This window comes from Procambarus clarkii, chromosome 33, assembly GCF_040958095.1.
Source record: "Procambarus clarkii isolate CNS0578487 chromosome 33, FALCON_Pclarkii_2.0, whole genome shotgun sequence".
Taxonomy (NCBI): Eukaryota; Metazoa; Arthropoda; class Malacostraca; order Decapoda; family Cambaridae; genus Procambarus; species Procambarus clarkii.
The window spans coordinates 5,699,162-5,723,213 of NC_091182.1; the positions used below are offsets into that span (position 1 = coordinate 5,699,162).

Genomic DNA, 24,052 nt, shown 5'->3' on the forward strand with positions numbered 1-24,052 from the left:
CGGTTGCGACGCTCCTCGTGCAGAGGCTCCTTCAATTTTCCTGGACGATTTTCCCCGTTTCTGTGCATGGGGATTTCCCAGCGTATCCTCGCTCTTCAGGTACCTGGTTGATACCTGGTTGATGGGGTTCTGGGAGATTCTTCTACTCCCCAAGCCCGGCCCGAGGCCAGGCTCGACTTGGGAGAGTTTGGTCCACCAGGCTGTTGCATGGAGCGGCCCGCAGGCCCACATACACACCACAGCCCGGTTGGTCCGGCACTCCTTGGAGGAATAAATCTAGTTTCCTCTTGAAAATATCCACGGTTGTTCTGGCAATATTTCTTATGCTTGCTGGGAGGACGTTGAACAACCGCGGACCTCTGATGTTTATACAGTGTTCTCTGATTGTGCTTATGGCACCTCTGCTCTTCACTGGTTCTATTCTACATTTTCTTCCATGTCGTTCACTCCAGTACGTTGTTATTTTACTGTGTAGATTTGGTACTTGGCCCTCCAGTATCTTCCAGGTGTATATTATTTGATATCTCTTTCGTCTTCTTTCTAGTGAGTACATTTGGAGGGCTTTGAGACGATCCCAATAATTTAGGTGCTTTATTGCGTCTATGCGTGCCGTATATGTTCTCTGTATTCCCTCTATTTCAGCAATCTCTCCTGCTCTGAAGGGGGAAGTGAGTACTGACCAGTAATCAAGACGGGACAACACAAGTGACTTGAAGAGTACAACCATTGTGATGGGATCCCTGGATTTGAAAGTTCTCGTAATCCATCCTATCATTTTTCTGGCTGTCGCAATATTTACTTGGTTATGCTCCTTAAACGTTAGGTCGTCAGACATTATTATTCCCAAATCCTTTACATGCTGTTTTCCTACAATGGGTACATTTGATTGTGTTTTGTACTCTGTATTATGTTTAAGGTCCTCATTTTTACCGTACCTGAGTACCTGGAATTTATCACTGTTAAACATCATGTTATTTTCTGATGCCCAGTCGAAAACTTTATTAATATCAGCTTGAAGTTTTTCAATGTCCTCAGCCGAGGTAATTTTCATACTGATTTTTGTGTCATCTGCAAAGGATGATACGAAGCTGTGACTTGTATTTTTGTCTATATCTGATATGAGAATAAGGAAAAGCAGCGGTGCAAGGACTGTACCCTGAGGTACAGAGCTTTTCACTGCACTTGGACTAGATTTTATATGGTTGACAGTTACTCGCTGAGTCCTGTTTGACAGAAAACTGAGTATCCAGCGTCCTACTTTACCGGTTATTCCCATTGACTTCATTTTGTGTGCTATCACGCCATGGTCACATTTATCGAAAGCCTTTGCGAAGTCCGTGTATATCACATCAGCATTCTGTTTCTCTTCTAAAGCCTCAGTGACTTTGTCGTAGTGCTCAAGTAGCTGTGAGAAGCACGATCTTCCCGCTCGAAATCCATGTTGGCCTGGGTTGAGAAGGTCATTGGTCTCCATGAAATTGGTGACCTGACTCCTAATCACTCTCTCAAATACTTTTATGATGTGCGATGTTAGTGCAACTGGTCTATAATTTTTTGCCATTGCTTTGCTCCCTCCCTTGTGTAGAGGGGCTATGTCTGCTACTTTAAGTGCACCTGGTATCTCTCCCGTGTCCAAGCTCTTCCTCCACACTATACTGAGTGCCTGTTCTACCGGCACTTTGCATTTCTTTACAAATATTGAATTCCATGAGTCTGGACCTGGGGCCGAGTGCATGGGCATGTTTTCAATTTCTTTTTCAAAATTTAGTGCGCTCGTGTTTATATCGGTTATATTTACAGGGGTTTGAATATCCCGCATAAAGAAATTGTCTGGATCTTCCACCTTCATGTTGTTTATTGGAGTGCTAAACATGTCCTCATACTGCTTTTTTAGGATTTCACTAATTTCTTTGTCATCCTCCGTGTATGAGCCTTCACTTGTACGAATAGGTCCAATACTGGCAGTGGTTTTTGCTTTTGATTTCGCATATGAGAAGAAATATTTTGGATTTTTCTTTATTTCCTGAATTGCTTTCTGTTCTAACTGCCTTTCTTCAGTTTCATATGAGTGTTTCAATTTCCGCTCGATTTCTTCAATCTCCCTATTTAAATTATTCCTTCTTTGACGGGAAATTCGTGTCTGCATAAGCAGTTCCGTTATTTTTTCCTGCGTTTATAGTGTCGTCTGCGTTCTCTTTCTAAGTTAGATCTCTTTCTGGCTTTCCTCAAAGGAACATGTTTCAGACAGACTTGATACGCTTCTGAAGTCAGTTTTTCTATTCCTTCTGTAGGACTTGTATTATTTAGAACAGTTCCCCATGGAATGTTTGTGAGTTCCCTGTTTATTATCTCCCAGTATCCTTGTATTATTAAAATTGAATTTACTGAATAGCCCCTCTCGCTTTATCAACGTTTTAGGTCTATTCTGAGTATTGATGGTCGTTTGCACTTCAATGAGTTTGTGATCTGAGTATGTGGTATCTGATATCGTAATGTCTCTGATAATGTCTTCATTGTTCGTAAAGACCAGATCTAGAATATTTTCATTTCCCGTTGGCTCCGATATCTGCTGATTGAGTGAAAATTTGTCACAGAATTTAAGTAGTTCTCTAATCTGTGGTTGGTTAGGTCCTGATAGATTTCCTGGTATAATATTATTGTTTGCTATGTTCCACCTGAGACTAGGCAAGTTGAAGTCACCTAGGAAGATAATATCAGGTATTGGGTTCTCCAAATTATCAAGGCTATTCTCTATTTTGCTTATGTTCTGTGAATTCCTCAGCCGTTGCATCTGGCGGTTTGTATATTAGTATAATCACTAAATTTATTTTCTCAATTTTTAATCCCAGTACCTCTACCACCTCATTTGTAACGTTTAGGAGCTCCGAGCATACAAGGTCTTCCCTAATATACAGACCCACTCCTCCATGTGACCTAATTTTCCTATCACACCTGTATAGGTTATATCCTGGAATCCAGATCTCACTGTCCAACAATTCCCCTGCATGGGTTTCTGTGAAAGCTCCAAATACTGTATTTGACTCCGTGAGGAGGCCATTTATGAACTGTTCTTTGTTGTTTGTTCTTGTTTTCAGTCCTTGTATGTTGGCAAAGATGAATGAGGTTACTCTATTAGTGATAGTTTGAATGGGAGACTTTTTCGACCTGGTGTAGTTCCTGCAGCAGTTCCGGCTGTCGCTCCATCTGGGCCTCATCTGTCTGCCCCACCGGTGTGCTCTGAGGACCTAGGGCGCCTGCTTCAGACCTTCGCCGTTCGGTAGTTGTGGAGGTGCATCCGCATCCGGTTTCTTCCGTGGTGACCTTGGATGGAGCTGTAGGGGTGGCGCCTGCATCTCCTGCTGAAGAACATGTGCTTCCCGGGGCTGTCGGGGCGATGGTGTGTCTCCCCGCCCACGCCCTCTGCCTCGTCGCCTCTGGTAGTTTCCTCATTGGCGTGTGCATCTTCTCCTCTGCCGGTTCTGTCGCCCTCGCAGGATTCCTCCCATGTGCTGGAGTCTTCCCTTCCGCCTGCTCTGTCTTTTCCTTCTCCAACTCCGGTCTCTTTGAATGGTGGTGGCTTTTTGCCCCATGTCGTTTAGGCTGTTGTTCTTCGTGATGGTGCTGCCCCGGCTTTGTGGCCGCTTGCCGATGGTTTTTCTGGGACACCATTTGCAGGGGGTGACAGTTCCGACGATCAGTAACCTATTTCTAAGCGCCGTCATTCTGCTCGGGATGTGTCGCCTCGCCAGACGTGGGCAGAGGAGGTGGATGATGATGCTGTGGACGTCGCTGTGTTGCCTCTTGTGGTGCCTGACACTGTGCCCCCTGCTTGTGCCTTTCCTCAGTGGGCGGTTGCCCCTGGTGATTGCGACATCGTAGTGGTGTTGTCGAAGGATGTGCGACGGGGGTCTCTGCTCCTGTTGCGAGTGGTGGGGACACTGGTGCACCTGTGATGCCGCCCTCCGCGGGGCTCGGTGCGATGCCCGGCGTGGAACGAAGTGCGCGCCCTAGTGGGGAGCCCGATGTGAGGCATTGTGACCGGCTTCCTAGGGGGGAAACCCTTGCCTGTCATCCTCCCGTCCAGAGAGGTGGGCGACGGATCTGGTATACCTATGTGGGTTGAGATTGATGAGGGTGTGTGTCCTGTTTCCTGGTGCCCTTCTACCATCTGGGTTCCGCGGGTGCGGTGTTTCATCATTGGTGTGCCGGATTTGATGCCTCGGCCTACTGCGCATCCTGGACGTCCACTTCCTGACGCTGACTAACTTGTTTGGGATGCTTAGTGCTTATGATGTCCGGCTCGGGAGTACCCGGAGAAGTATAAGTGATCTGTGTGGTTGGTTTCTGTGTTGTGTGTGGTTGTTCCCCGGTGCCTGCATGCACTGGTGGGTGTCCTTGTTTGTGCGAGTGGTGTGGGTGTTTGTTCTTGGCTCCTGTGTGGCCTGTTTTGCTGTATTTGCGATTTGTTGTGTGCTTTGCCTTTGTTCGGTGTGGGTGTTTGTGCTGTGGTTGTGTGGGGATGTGGTGTGGTTGTGTGTGTTGCTGTTCCGTGTGTTGGTCCAATGTGTGTGTGTGTTTGTAATTTTATACTTGTCATTGCTTTATTCTTTGTATGTATTTTATGTTATTTATGTTCTTGTGAAATTTTTGGATTTACTGTTTATTTGTTGTTGGTCTCCTCATTTGTGTCCGGTTATGCTCCTCTGTGTGTGGAGTCGGACTGTCCGTGATTGTTTTACTTTACTCCTCTTTTCTGTTGTAGGGTGGTTGGTTTTCTATAAGTTTGTTGTAATTTTGTGCATTTTTTCTTGTACGTTTTTGTAATTTTCTTTGTACTTTATTTATGTTGTCTGTGTTCTCTGTCCTATGCTGTGACCTCTTGTATGTATTTAATGTCTGTTTCATGGTGTTTGCTTTGTTTCATGTATAAGCCCATTGGTTTGTTTTTATGTTGCTTTGCATTTATTCCCTGTTTTTGTACCTTGGTTTTTGATATATAAAAAAAATTATTTTCACCAACTAGATCCTTAAGGCATACTAATAGGTTTGTAATGGAAATCACATGAGAACATATGGAAGGTGATTAAAGGCCGTCGGGTTTTCTAATTTCATTATATAAAATACTGACAATAATTAATATAACATCCAATTTGGGTTAAATTGCCTACCCATTGACAATAAATGCACTGGACCTAGCTGTCCCTCATATACAACTAATAACCGCAACTTAAGTCCCTAACCCCGAAACATCACTAAAACACTCCTTACCCGGTTAGTCTCCCATATAATACACATTGCAGACTCGTCTCAACAAGATCATATCGGGTCCCCAGAGTTGGCTGGTTTCTCTCTGTTGCTGCCACAAGCAGGTAAAGTAGAGTACTTGATGACACGGCGTCTTCCACAAGACTGCTGTCTAGCCGGTCATAGCCTTCACCACCACACCAACCATCCCAAGGATGTTATAATCATCTTAAATGTAAATCTTCTCGTTTCCAAGAACATTGAATCACCCTTTGTGACCTCAAGGCTGTAACATTGGCTTGGGTGGGCTAAGGCTGTCTTAATCTCCTAGACCTTACCTCAGTGTGACAACAGTCCGGCTACTCACATGTACTACCAATCCTTTCGACCATCATTTGTTAAGTGTTGTTGTGTTTGATTCACTAGCTAATACTTTACTCATAACTTGTGGATTGCAACAGTACATCCACATAATTCACGTTGTAGCGCCTACAACTGCGGCCGCAGCTTCCACTGGCCATAACCATATCACTGTTACTGTGGTGCCTTCAACAGTTATAACGGGGGGTGGGGGAAATAGCTCTATCTTGTCCATTATTCCACCCCCCAGTTAACTAACGAGGCCGGGGGAAACGGCTCTCTCTAGTCCGTTATCCCGTCCCCAGTTAGCTAACTATTCTAGAGCACTCCCAGAGTTCCTAAGGCAGCCTCTCTCGTTCAACACCTTGTAACCTAGGTATTGGACTACCTAGGTGCTAAGACTACAAGGCGCCGCAACTGGATCAGCTACCCGAAACTCTAGAGAGAACTCTGGAATACATTTCACTGCCACAAACGTTTAAGAGAAAACGAAAGGAAAGAAATGAATAGTGAAGTAATTAGTGAGGGTTTGGGGTGAGAGGTAGGGAGGGGGGAGGAGCAAGGAGGGTCATTAGTTGAGAGTGAGAGTTCCAAGAGGGGTGGAGGGAGAGGTGTAGATAGGTAGAAGTAGAAGAGTAGATAGTAGAAGTAGAAGAGCTGCCACCATCCATTCATGATCATTACATACAAGACAAGGAATGGAACTTGTCTGTATCACAATTCTCAAAAGATGTTATCAAGGTCATTGTTAGTATGTCCCATCTTTCATGTACTCGGTAAAATCAGGGAACCAATAATCCCAGATGCTTTCTCACCTCAACTCAACTCTAGGGGACACAAAGGCAATTTAAATAATAAATTCAATTATATTTCACATACTAAGTATCATAATTTTAGCAATGTTCAAGATCTATATATGTAAAGTGAGTCATCCTCCAAGAATCTGAACACAACTGACTGCCCCTGATCATCACACAACACTTGTAAAACACGACCAAGTCACCTTAATGTTCAACTCACCAAGTGCCTGCCTATAGCTGGATAGAGGGGGGGGGGGGAGTCTGCAGCTGTCAGGCAGCTTCACCCCCGTCCGACCAACAGCCTGTCTCGGCTGTTGTCGTCCTGCTCTGCTGCCTGGTCTTCTGTCTTCTCTGTCGTTAATGCTCTCGAATCGATAGTTCTCAGAGTATATATTGGGGAACCTAGTAACTAACTCCGCCCACAAGTAGATAGCCTCCGGCTCTCTACCAAGCCACTCCTTAAACGTCGGCATGTTTGAAGGCTACCACCCCCTCCCCGCTCAGCTCGTTGTCGCCGTCTGGGGGCTTAGTGGGCGGCTGCCGGAGTGTGATGCTCCTTGGGACAGTCCTCTGTCCTTTTCTAGCCTTGTGCTCCTGCTGCCGTCCTCTCCAATTCTGCTGGGCATCTTTTCCTTTTCCTTCTGTTTCGTTTTTCTCCCCCCTCTTCTCCTATCTGCTTGCCGTTTCCTGCCGACCCTTTGCTCGTTCTGGTTCTTCCCTTGGACTTCTTCTACTTTGACGCCCGGGTGCTTGAGGAGGCATACTCTTGCACCCGTAGAACTGCAGTACCCGACGTCGAGAGCGAGGGGAACCTTTTATTGTCAATCCCCACTTTGTCACTGAACCCGATCTCGACGGACTGTCGGTTTCTTAAGGTGGCGTTTGTGGGGCGTATACTCACGACGCACCCCTAGGAGGCCCCGACAAGATCGGCGATAGCTTCTTGTTGGGTGTCCTGCCTCTAATTGTGGCTCCATGGTGGGTGTGGGGGCACATTCGTGAGTGAATTCGTAATTTCGTCAAGATGATAACCCCTGTTTCGGCTGCTTCTGGCTTACCTTTTCAGGCTCGTGGGGTGGGCGACCAAGCCCCCGAGTCGGTCCGTATTGGAAGACCGGGCTCTGTAGCCTCCGCTGCATTGGGCCCCGACCTTGCTCCTCCTTTGGCCTCTCTGACTCCTTCCCCTGGCTCCCCTCCCTCCTCTGTGGTTGGGTCGAGCCCCAAGCCCCCAGTGGTGACTACCTCGTCCCCTGGCGCGGCTCCTTCTCTAGTTGTTACTACTGCGCCTTTTAACCCCTCTCTCTCTGGGGGTTCTCACCGCCGTTCTCGTCACGGCCGCCCTCGCTCGATTCCTTCCAGTTCTGCTACCTATCAAGCCTTGTTTGGTCCCGCTTCGTGGGCCAAATATTTTGATCTCCTCCCTCTTGATTCTGCGCCTCCTGACGATTTCTCCCTTCATCGACATCTCATTGATTCCGTGGATGCCTCCATTACTTTTAACCCCACTCGTCTCGGTACGCGTGTCGTTGCTGCTCCTTCTCAGGATGCTGCTTCCCGCTTGGCTGCCTTATCCTGCCTTGGCGAGACCCCCGTTCGGGTCTCGAAGAACGTCCAGTTGAATGCCAGTGTTGGCACTATTTTGCTCCCGCCCCATGTTGCGACCGGTGTTCGGGACCTACGCGACTGCCACGACGATATTCGACATATCCTCGCTGCCCAGGGCCATTCTATTCTCCAGGTGGACACGTTTATTCGTCCCCCTCGTGGTAGTCGCCGTCAACCCCTCCGGGTTGTGAAGATTACCTTTGATGGTAGGACCCTTCCACCCTCTGTCATTCTTGCTGGTGCCAGGTGCTCTGTCCAGGAGTACATTCCTTCTCCTCGGCTCTGCAACAAGTGCTGGAGGTTTGGGCATGGTGCCCTCCGCTGCTCCGGGACTGTCTCTCTCTGTCCTTTGTGTGGTGGCGAGGGTCACTCTAAGTCGGAGTGCGCTTCTCCCCAGGCTCGTTGCCTCAACTGCGGTGAGGCCCATCCTACCTTCTCCCGTGCGTGTGTCCATTACAAGCTTGAGGCAGCCGTCCTCAACTTGAAGCACCGGGAGCGTTTATCTTTTCCTGAGGCGAGGCGCCAGGTTCGCCGGCTCCCGCCTTATGCTAATATCTCTTATGCTCGCGTGTTGCGCTCTTCCTCTCCTCGTCCTTCCCGCCTTCCTCAGACTCGCAACCGTTTCCAGGCCTTGGACCCTGATGCGCCCACTGCCCCCTCCTCTGTCCCTTTGGGTTCTCTCCCGAAGGATCCTCCTCCTGGTCCTCTGTCTGGGGTTCCCCTTCCTTCTACCCGGTCTGTCGTGTCTTCTGTGTCTCCTTCCTCGTCCCCCTCCGATCCTCCTTCCCATCCTCTTCCTCCATCTATCGGCTCTCCCCGCCGCCTGTCGGTGCGGGCGGATGTCCATCGCTCTCCTAACGGCCGTCGTGTGTGCTCTCGTTCGGCTTCTCCTGTTGAGACACTGGAATCCGTTGCCCGGTACGTAGTTGCTGGGACACCGGTCTCTTTAAGTCAGAAGCGTAAGCCTGGCTCCTCTCCTTCCTCTTCCCCGGCGGGTAAGAAGGCTTCGCTTTCTTCCTCAGCTCCTCCTCCTGGCTCTGTTGCTCCTTCCACTCCCGTTTCAGTGCTTGCGCCCCCTGTTCCTGCTATGGAGGTTTCTTTGGCCCCTGCTTCCCTTTCGGTTGCTGCTCTTGCTGGGGTGCGCTCCTCTCTTTCTACTCCCCCTCTTCCTGCTGCTGTCCTTGACTGCTCCTCTCCGTTGTCTCCTCCTCCTCCTCCTCCTCCTCCGGACCCTGCCCGCCCACCTCTGATCTGTTCTCCTGTTTCCTTCCCTCCGTCTTTGCTCAGTTTACCCATGCCCCCTAACCCTGACTTTGCTGACCCTGATCCCGACCCTGATATTCTTTAACGTGCTCTGTTGGTCTTTCGCCTTTGTTTCTTCCTTGTTCTCTGTTTTTGTCCTTTCTCTTCTCGTCGTTGTCCATTCTTCAATGGAACGTTCGAGGTTATTACGCCAATTTCCTCGAACTCCAACTTCTGGTTTCGCGGTTTTCGCCCCTTTGTGTCTGTCTCCAGGAGCCGATGCTTGGTGCTCGTCCTGGTCGTTTTCGTGGCTATTCCTTTCTCTCCCCCCCCCCCAGCCATTGCTGGGGCTTCTAATTCATCTGCTCTCTTGATTCGGGCTGATGTTCCCTTTGTTCCTTTACTTTTTCCTTCGCCTCTCCATTGTTCTGCTGCTCGTATCTTTGTGGGGAAATGGTACACAGTTTGTTCCATTTATCTCCCCCCGGGTGTCCCGCTCTCTCTTCCTGATTTGAAACATCTCCTAGACTCCTTGCCGGAGCCTGTGCTCCTGCTGGGTGACTTCAATTGTCGTCATTCTCTTTGGGGTGACGTTCTGACGAATACCCGGGGTCGCCTCCTTGAGCCGTTTCTCCTCTCTTCTTCCCTGTCTCTTCTGAATTCTGGTGAGCCCACTCATTTGGACTCTCGAACTCGCACCCTTTCTTGTCTTGATCTTTCTCTCTGCTCTTCTTCTCTTTACTTAGATTTCACATGGCAGGTTCTTGATGACCTCCATGGAAGTGATCATTTCCCCATCCTTGTTTCCTTTTTCTCTTTTCGCCCTTCCCTCTCTTTCCCTAGGTGGCAGTTTGCTAAGGCGGACTGGACCCTGTTTTCCCTCAGTGCTACTCTCTCTGACCTCTCCCTTCTGCCCCTCTCTCGCGCTCTCCTCCTTTTTCATGACACTGTCTTCGACGCTGCCCTCCGCTCTATTCCTCGCTCTTCCTCTCGGGGTCCACGGAAGTGCGTTCCCTGGTGGAATGCGGACTGTGCTCGGGCTGTCCGCTGTAAGCGTGCAGCCTGGAAGAAGCACCGCCGTAGGCAGACGACCGATTCTTTTCTTTTCTTTCGGAAAGCGAGTGCGGTGGCCCGTAGGGCCATCCGTACGGCTAAACGTGAATGTTGGGCATCTTATGTCTCGACAATTACGTCCGAAACCCCTCTGGCCCAGATCTGGAAGCGTATCCGCAAGACAGCGGGTAAGTTCGTTCCCGATGTTTCACCGGTCCTTCACCTCCATGATACTCTTGTGGCGGACCCGTTGCAGGTCGCTTCCGAACTGGGTTCCCACTTTTCTTCTGTTAGCTCTGGTCTTCATCTTCCCCAATCTTTCCTTCTTCGTAAACCTGTCCTTGAGTCTCGTCCTTTAGATTTCTGCACTCATCTTCAGCTTCCCTATAATGATCCCTTCTCTCTCTCTGAACTTCGTTCAGCCCTGGCCCTCTGCGGTTCTAAGGCGGCGGGCTCCGATGGTATTCATTATGAGATGCTTCGCCATCTCCCTCCGAGCGCGTCTCAGTATTTACTGAGTCTGTATAATCGGATCTGGGAGTCGTCGTCAGTCCCTGAGGACTGGCTCGATGCCGTTGTCCTCCCTGTTCGCAAACCAGGGTCTCTGGGTACTTCCCCTAAGGACTTTCGCCCTATTGCTCTCACAAGTTGTGTCTGCAAACTCTTTGAACGTATGGTTAACGTTCGTCTGATGTGGTTCCTGGAACACCATCACCTCCTCTCCCCTTCTCAATTTGGTTTCCGCAAGTGCCGCAGCACGACAGATGTCCTGGTGAACTTGGAGGTCTATATACGTACTGCTTTTGCTGCGAAGACCTCCGTTGTTGCCGTCCTTTTTGACCTAGAAAAGGCTTACGACACCACTTGGCGTTATCATATCCTATCTCAACTTCATTCTTTTGGCCTTCGTGGTCATCTCCCTCTCTTTCTCCGCAGCTTCCTCTCTCGTCGTTCCTTTCGGGTGCGCCTTGGTACCGCTCTCTCTCCCCCTTTTCAGCAATACGAAGCTGTGCCCCAGGGTAGTGTTCTGAGCACTACTCTTTTTCTGGTTGCCCTCAATGGTCTTCTTTCCTCTCTTCCTTCTGGTGTCTTCTCCGCTCTCTATGTCGATGATCTTACCCTTTGTTGTCAGGGTGATGATTCGCCTCTCCTTCAACGCCGGCTTCAACTTGCGATTGATGCCGTGTCGTCTTGGGCCACAGGTCATGGCTTCAAGTTCTCTACTTCTAAGACTTGTGCCATGACTTTTACGCGGAAACGGGTTGTTCTTCGTCCCTCTTTGTCACTTTATGGTCATCCCCTTGAATACAAAGATTCCGCGAAGCTTTTGGGGTTATTCCTTGACACTCGTTTGTCTTGGTCTCCCCATATCTCTTACCTCCGTGTTGAGTGCTCCAAGTCCCTTACCCTCCTTCGGGTCTTGTCCCATACTTCTTGGGGGGCAGATAGGCGCACTCTCCTTGCTTTACATTCCTCTCTCGTCCTGTCTAAGCTCGATTATGGTTGCCCTGCTTACTCGTCTGCTTCTCCTTCTACTCTTCGCCGTCTTGATGCTTTGCACCATACTGGGTTGCGCCTCAGTTCTGGTGCCTTTCGTTCGACTCCCGTCCTTAGCTTGTATGTTGACACTGGCTTCCTGTCTCTCCAGGACCGCCGTGATCGCTACTGTCTTCGCTATCTTGCGCGGTCCTTGCAACATCCTTCCTCTCGTCTCTGTCGTGCTTTAACTTTTACCCCTCCTGCGGTTCCTGTTCCTCTTCACCACCTCCCTCTTTCTGTCCGGTTATCTCGCCTGCAGGATTCTCTTATAGTTCGTATTTCTGATGTTTCTCCTCGTGTTGTTCCTTCTTTGCCCCCGTGGAGGGTCCCTCTTCCGCGGTTTTGTACATCCTTGACTCGTATCACTAAAGCTTTTACCCCTCCTACAGTTCTAAAACGCCTTTTCCTCGAGCACTTTTCTTCTCACTCCCGCTCCGTTTCTGTCTTCACCGATGGGTCTAAGTCAGCGGACGGTGTTGGCTACTCTGTTGTTTTTCCTGATCGCACTTATATGTGTCGCTTGCCTCCGGAGACTAGCATCTTTACAGCGGAACTTTATGCTATTCTCTATGCTCTTCGTCTCCTGCTTTCTCGTTGTCAGTCTTCCTTTGTGGTTGTTGTTGACTCTCGTAGTGCCCTCATGGCTCTCGGGTGCTTTAATCCAGTTCATCCGGTAGTTGTCGAGATCCAGCATTGGCTGTTTCTCGTTCACAGTAAATTTAAGTCGGTTGAGTTTTGTTGGGTTCCCAGCCATATTGGCGTGTCTTTAAATGAGCGTGCGGATGCTGCCGCTAAGGAAGCTGTCCGCTCTTGTCCCATCTCTCGTAAAGGCATTCCGTATTCCGACTTTTACCCGGTTATCCATTCCTCAGTCCTTACCCGTTGGCAGGCTTCTTGGTTGTCTGTTACTGGTAACAAGCTACGTACTCTTAAATGTTGTGTTTCCTCGTGGCCGTCCTCCTTCCACCGTAACCGGCGGTGGGAAACAGCTCTAGCGAGGTTGCGTATTGGCCATACTCGCTTAACCCATGGTCACTTGATGGAGCGCCGCCCTGCTCCTTATTGTCCTAGTTGCATTGTCCCTCTTACGGTCGTGCATGTCCTTCTTGAATGTCCTGACTTCCAGGACGAGCGTGTGTCTTGCTTTCCGACCGCCCCTCGCGGTCACCTGTCCCTCGATAGAATTCTTGGTGCCTCGGATACTTTTGATATCGTTCGCCTTATGCGTTTTTGTTCTCGTATTGGCATCCTTGGTGATATTTAGCGCCCTCTGATTATTTTGCGTATTTGATGGTGCTACATAGCCTTCCCGGTTTGGTGCCTTCTTTTGATAATTACTTACTTACTTGAAGGCTACCAGGCTCCAATTATAAGATTAGTAGAAGTAAGGTGAAATTCGCATGATCTGACCTCGGGTCACTTGGGGTCATTAACTCTTAGAAGTGTGAAACTCAGGCCGACCAAGCTGGCACCTTCTCAAATTACTGTCTGTGACTCATGTACTCTATGTATGTACTAAATACAACTAAACCAAACACTTTTACAGTGTTACACAGTGGCCGCAGTTTCCGCTGGTCATAACCATATCACTCTTACTGTGGTGCCTACAACAGCGGCCGCAGCTTCCACTGGTCATAACCATATCCCTCTTACTGTGGTGCCTACAACAGCAGCAGCAGTTTCCACTGGTCATAACCATATCACTATTACTGTGGTGCCTACCACAGTCCTACACATTTAACTCGGTCTACAGAAGCTGCCACACACACCAACCATGAAAAGCGAATCTTGTCACTCACATGATCTTCATGCTAATGCAAGCTTCCCAGTTATTCAATAATACTTTTAAGTTATTGTTACTTTATTTAAATACCTCTCTGCTTCTAGCTCGGTGAATATTGTTATCGAGAGGCAGACAATGTCTGCAGTCTTACTACTTTGTCATCAATACTTGATAGTATTGCTTCACACTATTTCTTATTACCTTGATTCCTTGACCGCGGTGAACATGCCTAAACGCTTGTATTTATGAAGCAGAAGGTTTGGCCTAACAGCGTATGTGCCAAGCCACCATCAAATGTCCAGGCTTTTGTTGTGATGCTCAGCTTCTCTGGTTAGTTACCGCTAATGGTCTTCCCCTCATTTAACTGAAGTGGTTAAACGTTCTAACTAGTGTTCTTGATTTCTTTGACGTTTTCGCCGTCTTAGCTGGCGAGTGGTGGATAAATTGAGTTATCTCAATGGAGCTTCTCCATTGCATCCTTGCGGAGATGCCTTCCCCTCCATTATGGTTTCACCTGCTTCATTAGCCTGTCAATCTCTGCCCTAATCCTCAGGCAGTGCACACATTGTCATTGTATGTGTGCCATTATTCAAAGAATAATTACTAGCCAGACAATAATACATGACAGAATTTGACAAGAGCGTATTTACATAATCCAGAGCTTTTATTTATATTACAAATTTAGTACTGTGCCTGGATGTACCTGGATGGGAGTACTTTCCATGTGTGTTATTTGATACCTCACTCGTCTCCTTTCTAGGAATTTTCTTTTAGGGAGCTATGAGACGATCCCAATTATTTAGATGCATTGTAGTGTGTGTGTGCCATATATATTCTTTGTATTCCCTCTATTTCATTAATCTCATCAGCTCTGAAGGGGAAAGCGAGTATAGAGCAGTACTCAAGACAGAACAGAAGTGATTTGAATAGTACAACAATTGTGATGGGATGCAGACGAAGAGTCACAATGACGTGGCTGAAGATAAGAAGACTAAACCACAAACCAGAAAATGAGATGATGACAAAGCTTCGGTCCGTCCTGGACCATTATCAAGACAATCTACACAGTCTTCACTCTGATAGGATGAATTATGAGAACATTCAAATTCATAGATCCAATCATTTTTCCTGCTTATTTGCTTAGTAAAATTGAATATCCACTATCCTACTTCACCTGATATTCCCATTAACCTCATTTTGTGTACTACACACTCCATGATCACAATTATGAAATGATTTTGTGAAGTCCATGAATACCACACCTGAATAATGCTTTACTTCCAATACCTCAGTGATTTTGCTGTAGTGGTTAAGTAGCTGCAAGAGGCATGATAATCTCGCTCTAAATCCATGCTGACCTGTGTTGTGGAGGTCACTGGTCTCCATGAAACAGAGGACCTGACTCCTGATCACTCTCTCAACTACTTTTATTATGTAGGACGTTAGTGCAACTGGTCCATAATTCTTGGCCAATGCTTTGCTCCCTCCCTTGTAAAGAATAGATATACCACATTCGCTTAAATCAATAGTATATCTCCTGTGTCAAAGCTCTTTCTCCACACATTGCTGCTGGCACTTATCATTTATAAATACTGAATTACACAAGTTTTGACCCCGGGCTTAGTGCATGGGCATCATATTAATTTTTCCTTCAAAATCTGCAAAATTCGTGTTGATATCGGTTATATTTATAAGTTTGGATATCATGCATAAAGAAACTTTTCGGATCATCTACTTTCATGGGGTTTAATGGGGTACTAAATATGTCCTCCAACTGCTGTTTTAGGATTCACCTAATTTCTTTGTCATCCTGTGTATGGCCATTCACTTGTAAGAATAGGTCCAATACTGACAGTGATTTTTGCTTTTGATATTTTTTTTTTTTTGCATGTGTAAAGAAATATTTTAGTTTTTTCTATCATGTATGACTGTTCTAGTGCATTCCATCAATCATATATGTGACTGCTTCAGTCTCTACCAGATTTCTTCAAACGTCGTGTTTAAATTATTTCTTCGTTTTAGGGATAGTTGTGTCTTAAGCATTTATTTTTTTCACTTTGTATTGATGAATGCATTAGCTTTCTACATTAGTCCTCTTTTTGGCCTTTAACAAAGGAACACATTTCGGGCACTTTATATACTTCGGAACTCTGTTGTTCTATTTCTTTTGTGGGATTTTTACTACTAACAATCATTCAGTGGGGAAACAGTTTTAAGTTCATTTCGAATAACGAGCTTCCCACTCAGAGAAAATTCGTCTTGATTCACGAGCTTACACTTGATTAACGAGAAAAGCACATGGTTCTTCCAAGAGTTCCTGTTGGTTCTCGCAAAAACACCTCCGACAATGCAAATAACTCATTTTTTTTTTGTTATGATGCTGGGATGTAAAAGGGTGACTGCTGTAATGTTGCAAAGCATTGATTTTGGTTTTTAGGCAAAATTAGAAAATAATAAAAATTTGAAAAAAGAATAAATGTCCAAAAGGTTCGTTCAGTGTGTCAGGAATGGTGCTCCATTTTGTATAAAAAAAAAAATAAAAACGAAAAATAACAAATAATAAACTTGGAAAAAAGAAAAATGTCATAAAGGTTTGTTCAGTATGTGCCAGGGTAGGTTGTTATATTAATAAACAAATGAAAAATACAAACCAAATTGAACAAATATGAAAAATAGAAAGTCATATGGAGCATCCTACCTGACAAACACTGAACGAACCTTTTACATTTTTCCTTTTTTTCATTTTTTTTTATTTATACAAAATGGAGCAGCCTACCAGACATACACTGAACAAACATTTTTCTATAAAAAGGAAAAACAAAAAAAAATGAAAAAAAGCCATAAAGGTTTGTTCAGTGTGTGTCAGGTAGGCTGCTCCATTATTTTAAAAATCGAATATCATATTGATGTTTTCCGGCAATAGAACGGATTAATTTTATTTCCATTATTTTACATGTGGAAATTTGTTTTGAAAGACTAGCGTTTCACATGCCGAGTTCGGTGCCAGAAAGGATTAAATTCATTAATCGAGGTTCCACTGTATTAGTTAGTTTGCACTTCAATGAGCTTGTGATCTGATTATGTGGAATCTGAGATTGTAATGTCCCTGATTATATCTTCTTTGTTTGCGGAGTTCAGATCTAAATATTTTCGTTCCTAGTTGACTCTTATCTGCAGGTTTAGTGAAATTTCGTCACAATCTAAGTAGTTTTCTAATCTGTGGTTTATGTCCGGATAGATTTCCTGATATTAAAATCTTGTTTATTCTTTGTATAATATTCTCCATATTAGTGGTGCTGGTTGAAGTCACCTAGGAAGACAATATCAGGTTTTAGGTTTACCAGATTATCAAGGCCTTTGCATCTGGCAGTTTGTGTATTCGAATAATAACTAAGTATTTATATTTTTACTCCAGGTAGTTAACTACCACCTCATTTGTAGAGTTAAGATACTCAGAGCATAAGGTCTTCTCTTATAAACAAACCTACTCCTCCATGTGACCTATTTACCCTATCATGTCTATATAGATTATATTCTGGTATGCCGATCTCGCTGTCAAAGGGTTACCTGCATGGATTTCTTTTCCAAATACTGCACATGACTCGGCGAGGAGTCCATTTATGAATGGTATTTTGTCTTTGCTCCTGTTTTCTGTCCTTGTATCTTGGCAAAGATGAATGAGGTTGCTCTATTAGGGTAATTTGATGAAGATTTTTCTGGCACGTCCTTTATGCATGGGCATGTCGGTTTTGTTCTGACAATTACTGGTTGTTGCCTGTTGTAATAGTACAGTTGTATGGAGTAATTGTATGTGTGATTCTGGTATGCATGTGGGTCTTTCAGCCAGTTCCATACACACACATCCTGTTCCACCTTTTGAAACCTCTTTCGTCTGGTTATAAAAAAATATACATGCCTTTCCTGCGAAGCCAAATTGTTTCACTCTTTATTTAGCGTTCTGTGCCTTTCACATGAAAGAATGGGCAGCTTAGGTCATGGCATTTTCTTTCCTTGAGTGAGGTTTCACACATATCAAGATGGAAAAAAATATACATGTTGATCCAAAGTGACAATTTCCTTTCCTAAGTATATTTAGACATTTTTTGGGATGATGGTAGCTGCATTCTAATTCTTTTATGGATATTTTAAAGTTGTATGTACTAGTTATTTTTTTCAAAACATACTTAAAAGGGCCAATATGTTGCAGGAGCGTGAGGGAGCTGCAGGAGCGTGAGGGAGCTGCAGGAGCGTGAGGGAGCTGCAGGAACGTGAGGGAGCTGCAGGAGCGTGAGGGAGCTGCAGGAGCGTGAGGGAGCTGCAGGAGCGTGGGGGAGCTGCGGGAGCGTGAGGGAGCAATTGCATCGTAGAAGGGAGAAATGTGACTACGATTGTCCCTTCCATCGGTGAGATGGATGACAGATGATTGATCGATGAGCGAGTGATAATCTCGCTACCCGGGCGTGATTTCCGGTTAACCCGTCCCCCTCTTGATGAGTGATTCTGGAGTAAACCGAGCACTCCATCGCTGAGATGGATGAAAGATGGATGAGCGTGATTAATCACATGCTAAGAGTGTATGAGGCGGGAATTGATTTTCCGGTTGCCCTGCCCCCTCTCGAAGCGTGAATCTGTTCCCTAAAGACTCGCCTCCATCCTCGGAGCTGGATGATGGATGGTTGGATGAGGGGGGGGGGGGATGCCCATGGTGGATGCACGTAATAGAGACGCATGGGGTGGGAGGGGAGGGACCCAACCACTCGTGGCCTCAGCCTCCCTCAACTGTATTATTATGCTCCCCATACCCGCCCTGTGGTGAGTGTCATATTTGTGTACATAGTGATCTCTCTTTCATTAGTTATATAGTCATAATGACTTGACACTTACTCCTGAGAGTTCCTTTTCTTTCCAGTATAGGGAACGTAGATGTTATGGTACAGATTAGATGGTGTTTTTCGCCTATAGTCACAGGTTACACAATCAGTGATAAGTGACACAGGCCCTCATCTCTGCAGCAGTTGAAATCAAGCAACGTGTTAGCAGTGGGCTGACAATCATTCTGTCATCAGCTGATACTGCGACCCCCGACCCCCCGACCCCAAGACACCAAACCACATGTCACAGCGCTACCGACCACAGTCGACCTCTGCCCCAGCCCCGTCAGGCCTCCCCAAGGCCTTCTATACATTTGCAGCACATGTCTCTACATTTGCAGAACTCATCAACCTCATGCTAGTTGAGGAATTCTTGAGACGTGTTCCCCCTTCCGTCCGTTTATATCTAGCAGATAAAGAAGAAACAGACTACATCAAATGTGCGAAGTCGGCTGACACCTACAGCCTCGTCCACCGGCTGACACCAGAACCACCTTCCAGTAAGAAGTCTTGGTACAGTTACGATAAAGTGAGTACAGATCAAGCGAGCTCACAATTGTATTGTAAGTATTGCAAACTCTATGGACATACCATAGACAGATGTGTGAAGGCTCAATACAAGAGCAATGAATCTACTAAACCCAAACAGACTCCTCCTAAGTCCGGTAAGCCTGTAATGAATGTTGGTGTTAATGTTAATGATCTTTCTCTCTTCAGTAAACACCTGTATCCTGGAACTGTCTCTACCAACGGTACAGATTCGGATTGAAGTTTCAAATTGAAGATCTTGAGGGACACAGCGGCTCTTCAATCCATTATCATAAAGTCGGCTGTGCCTAACGTCGCCTACACCGGGGAAACCGTCCTTATCACTGACCTCACTGCTACCACTCCATATCCACTCGCCAGAGTCCACCTGGATTGTCCCTTCGTGACCGGTGAAGTCCAAGTCGCCATCAGGGAAAAGCTTTTTCCCATGCCTGGAGTGCAACTTCTCCTTGGCAACGACTTGGCAGAAGATCTGCAACCGCCCAACATGATCATCACGGACAAAACCCAGGTGTGTACTTCTGTAATGGATAATCCCATCTTTGAATATGTTCCAGCAGAGGTTCAAGAGAGTGATAAAGTTTCTCCTCCGGTTTTGGTGACCACCCGTGCACAAGCTGCACGACCACAACCAGCTGACTCTACTGCTACCGCTGTCCCTCAAGACCCTCAGAATCTACCTCCAAATCTTACCAAGTTGGAGTTCCGTAAGTTACAGAGGGAAGATCAAGCATTAACACCATTATTCTTTCAGGTAGAGACTCAACCTGACAGAATCCCTGGGTTTTCCTGAGAATGAATTGCTCTACCGCAGATACAGACCCAGCAAGCTGAAGGAGGATGATGATTGGGCCAATGTCGAACAACTAGTGATTCCCACCAGCATACGGCCAGATATTCTACACCTGGCCCACGGAGCTCTCTCACTATGGCTTCAACAAAACCTACCACGGAATCAGACAAGACTACTACTGGCCAGGTATGGTAAAAGACGTAAAGAAATACGTAAGAGTGTCATATATGTCAGATGGCAGGTAAACCTAACATCTCTATTCCCCAGGCTCCTCTGAAACCCATCCAGGTGCCTGCGGAACCTTTCCACAGACTCATCATAGACTGTGTTGGTCATTTACCCCGGACCAGTTCTGGCAACGCATATATAATAACTATCATGTGTCCTACCACCAGGTTTCCCATAGCAGTTCCAGTAAAGAACATTACGGTTGCTACTGTGGTGAAACACCTATTGAAGATCTTCACTCAGTATGGATTTCCAAGAGGTTCAAAGTGCCTGTGGCACCAACTTCACCAGTGATCTTTTCAAGAAGACTCTGGAGGAGTTCAACATCACACAGGTACTGTCCAGCCCCTATCATCCTGCTTCACAGGGTTCTCTTGAACGTAGTCATTAGACAATTAAAGCACTCCTAAAGAAATTCTGCAATGAGACTTTGAAGGACTGGGATAGACAACTTGATCTCATAATGTGCATTTTTCGAAGTCTCCCCAATGAGTCACTAGGAGTATCTCCTTATGAGATGCTCTACGGACGTAAGTGCCATACTCCTCTCAAAGCTTTCAAGGACTCTCTACGTAATGCCACCTTCAGTGACCATCAGAATGTGCCTCGGTTTCTTCAAAACCTAAAACACATTCTAGAGAGAGTCCGTAAATTTGCTAATGACAACCTAGTGAAAGCCCAGGAGAGGATGAAGACTCATTTTGACCAGAGTAGCAAATTAAGGAAATTTAAACCAGGAGACTTCGTATTGGCATACCTTCCTATCCCAGGTTCTCCATTGAAAAACAAGTTTTCAGGACCCTACCGTATCAAGGAGTGCAGGAACAACAACTACGTTCTTGAGACTCCAGATAGGCGGCGGAGGACCCAGTTGTGCCACGTCAACCTCCTGAAGCAGTATCAAGGTATTCCCCTTACTGTACTGACATCTATCTCTACATCTAGAGGTCCATACCTCCACAGTGAAACCTTCCCTGCTTCTCCCGAAAGCATTAACACTGAATTGGTGCTTTCCAAATCGGAAATCCTACCTGATCTTCATTCCAATTTACAGGACTATAATAGTGCTCCTTTGCCATATTCTCATCCTATTCTCACCTCGCCAGATATCACGAAGCCTTTCATCCTCCATGTCGACGCCAGTGGTATTGGCATCGAGGGTGACCTAATGCAACAACGAGGCGAGGAGAATCTACCTGTTAGCGACTACAGCTACAAGGAACCAACGCACAATCGACAGGGAGTTACTCATCGTCCTGAACTTGAAGCACTTCGAACCATACCTGAAAAGTGCTCGGTCTATCACCATCTACGCGGACCACAACACCCTACACTTCCTGTAGCAAGCCCAATTCAACAATCGACGGCTTCGACGATGGGCTTGATATCTGCAGAAATTCAATCTGGAGATCTCTACATCAAGGGGTCTGACATCATCATAGCAGACACCCTCTCCACAGTCAATGAGGTAGAGGCTGCTCCTCCTACCACTCTACCTCCTGAAGACGTAACTTCACCGGAACTGCAGGCTTCGGGGGAGGAGTTGTGACGATAATCTCTTTCAAGAGAGATTGAGCCTGCTCTTCCCTAATTTAAGTTACGCCAAAGACACAAGTATAAGATGCTACATTCAAGATACGTCACCAGTAGCACAAAACGTTTTGACCAGGAGGCAAAACGTATCCAAGATCCCCCAACTCCACACACCCTCCATGCGCCGGCTCATCAAACCAGCTACCTACCCTTCACCAGCTTGCCTGCCTCTGATTGGCGACTCGCCAGCCGCGCACCTGCACACAGCACCTCAGCGCCCTCTACACGAATCGACGTCTGAGCCTGACCAGCTATCCACTTCAGAATATTCCTTGTGCTCTTATGGATGACATCTCTTTGGCATACTAGCTAGCTAGCTCATATATATATATATATATATATATATATATATATATATATATATATATATATATATATATATATATATATATATATATATATATATATATATATATATATATATATATATATGTCGTACCTAGTAGCCAGAACGCCCTTTTATGCCTACTATGCAATCCCCGATTTGCCTAATAAGCCAAGTTTTCCTGAATTAATATATTTTCTCTATTTTTTTTCTTACGAAATGATAAAGCTACCCATTTCATTATGTATGAGGTCAATTTTTTTTAATGGGGTAAAAATTAACGTAGATATATGACCAAACCTAACCAACCCTACCTAACCTAACCTATCTTTATACGTTAGGTTGGGTTAGGTAGTAGAAAAAGTTAAGTTAGGTTAGGTTAGGTAGTCGAAAAAACATTAATTCATGAAAACTTGGCTTATTAGGCAAATCGGGCCTTGCATAGTAGGCTGAGAAGTGCGTTCTGGCTACTAAGTACGACGTGTGTGTGTGTGTATATATATATAATATATATATATATATATATTACACATATATATACATACATACACACACACATACATACATACATACACACACACACACCCACACCCACACCCACACTCACCCACCCCTAGAAGGGGTGCCACCTCTGGTGCAAGTGTAGGTACCTACAGCCTCGGAGAAGAAAATAGAGTACTCAGAGAAGACCTTGTGGATCCTCACTGAACACTTTGATATTTTCTTCTCCTACCACCCCTATTCTTTTGGTATGTGTGTGTATTTATCTAACTTTATTTGAAAATGTCATTACATAAAAAAGTTACAATATTGATTACATGCAGGGTACACGACTGCTTGTCACAAGTTGAATAGCTCCTCCAGCTTCTCAGATGGCGGGCAGGAACCATGGATGCAGTGAGCGTTTCCTCTTTGGATTGCCACACTAAAGCGCTGAAAAAGAAAACTGGCAGCTCTAGGGTCTCTAGTTTCGATTAGCTTAGATCCCATCTCCTTCATAAAGCTAGAAGCACTTTTACCCCAGGCACCAAGTGTGTCTGAGGCAATGGAGACAAAATTGTAGTGGTGCTCAAGGTCTCTGTATTTACGTGACTTGGCCGCTTCCTGGTGATTGGCAGTTTCTCCTGCTTGTGTAGCACTGAAGTACACATAGGTATTGGCTAAAGTTGAAACAGAAGTGCAGTCCTACACCAACTGTCTACCATTCTTCCAGGGGTTCACCGTGATTCCGTCAGGGCGACCGACAGGCTCATCAGAGTTGTGGGACATTAGGTAACGGGGCTCTCTCTCTGCTGGACAACCGGCTGTGGTAAGGGTTCTCTTAATAATGTCATTCACCTCGCCGTGTCTTGCATGCCATCTTCCTGTCCTTTGGCAGAGAAGGCCATGCCGTCCGTACCTGTCAGCCTCTGCCTCGCTGCAAATACACCTGTATTCGGTGTGGATTGGGGCAGCGAGGCGGAGAGCCACAGCAATTCGGAGGGCCTGCGGTGTGAGACGGGTGCCGGTTGCTGACATTGGGGTTGCTAATAGGAAATCCATTGTATAAGGAGCTGCTACAGCTCTAAGTCGGGCAGTGTCATGTGGTGTTGTCGCAGCTTCTAGCAAAGTCGCAGCTTCTTGGTCGGCAATGGGGCGATCCCAGCTGGATTGCGTGGTCCTTGCAAAATCCTTCCTCTCGTCTCTGTCGTGCTTTAACTTTTACCCCTCCTGCGGTTCCTGTTCTTCACCACCTCTCAATTTGTCCAGTTATCTCCCTTATAGGATTCTCTTTCCATTCGTATTTCTAATATTTCTCCTCATGTTGTTCCTTCTTTTCCTCAATGGAAAGTCCCGCTTCTGCAGTTTTGTACACCCTTGACCCGCATCCCTAAAGCTTTTACCCCTCCTACGGTTCTAAAACGCCTTTTCCTTAAGCACTTTTCTTCTCACTCCCACACTGTTTCCGTCTTCACCACTGGGTCTAAGTCTGCGGACGGTGTTGGCTACTCTGTTGTTTTTCCTGATCGCACTTATGTGTCGCTTACCTCCGGAGACTAGCATCTTCACAGGAGAGCTTTATGCTAT

At 46.1% G+C, this 24,052-nt stretch overlaps 1 long non-coding RNA gene across 2 annotated transcripts in view; it reads left to right on the forward strand.

Moving 5' to 3' along the window:
* The window catches only part of LOC138370852 (uncharacterized), an 88,972-nt gene extending 70,131 nt beyond the window's left edge, over window positions 1-18,841 (forward strand). For both annotated transcript variants that reach the window (XR_011230226.1, XR_011230225.1), the window contains exon 2: window positions 17,834-18,841. This is a non-coding gene — a long non-coding RNA (uncharacterized lncRNA). The remainder of the gene's footprint in view (window positions 1-17,833) is intronic.
* The last annotated feature ends 5,211 nt before the right edge of the window (window positions 18,842-24,052 follow it).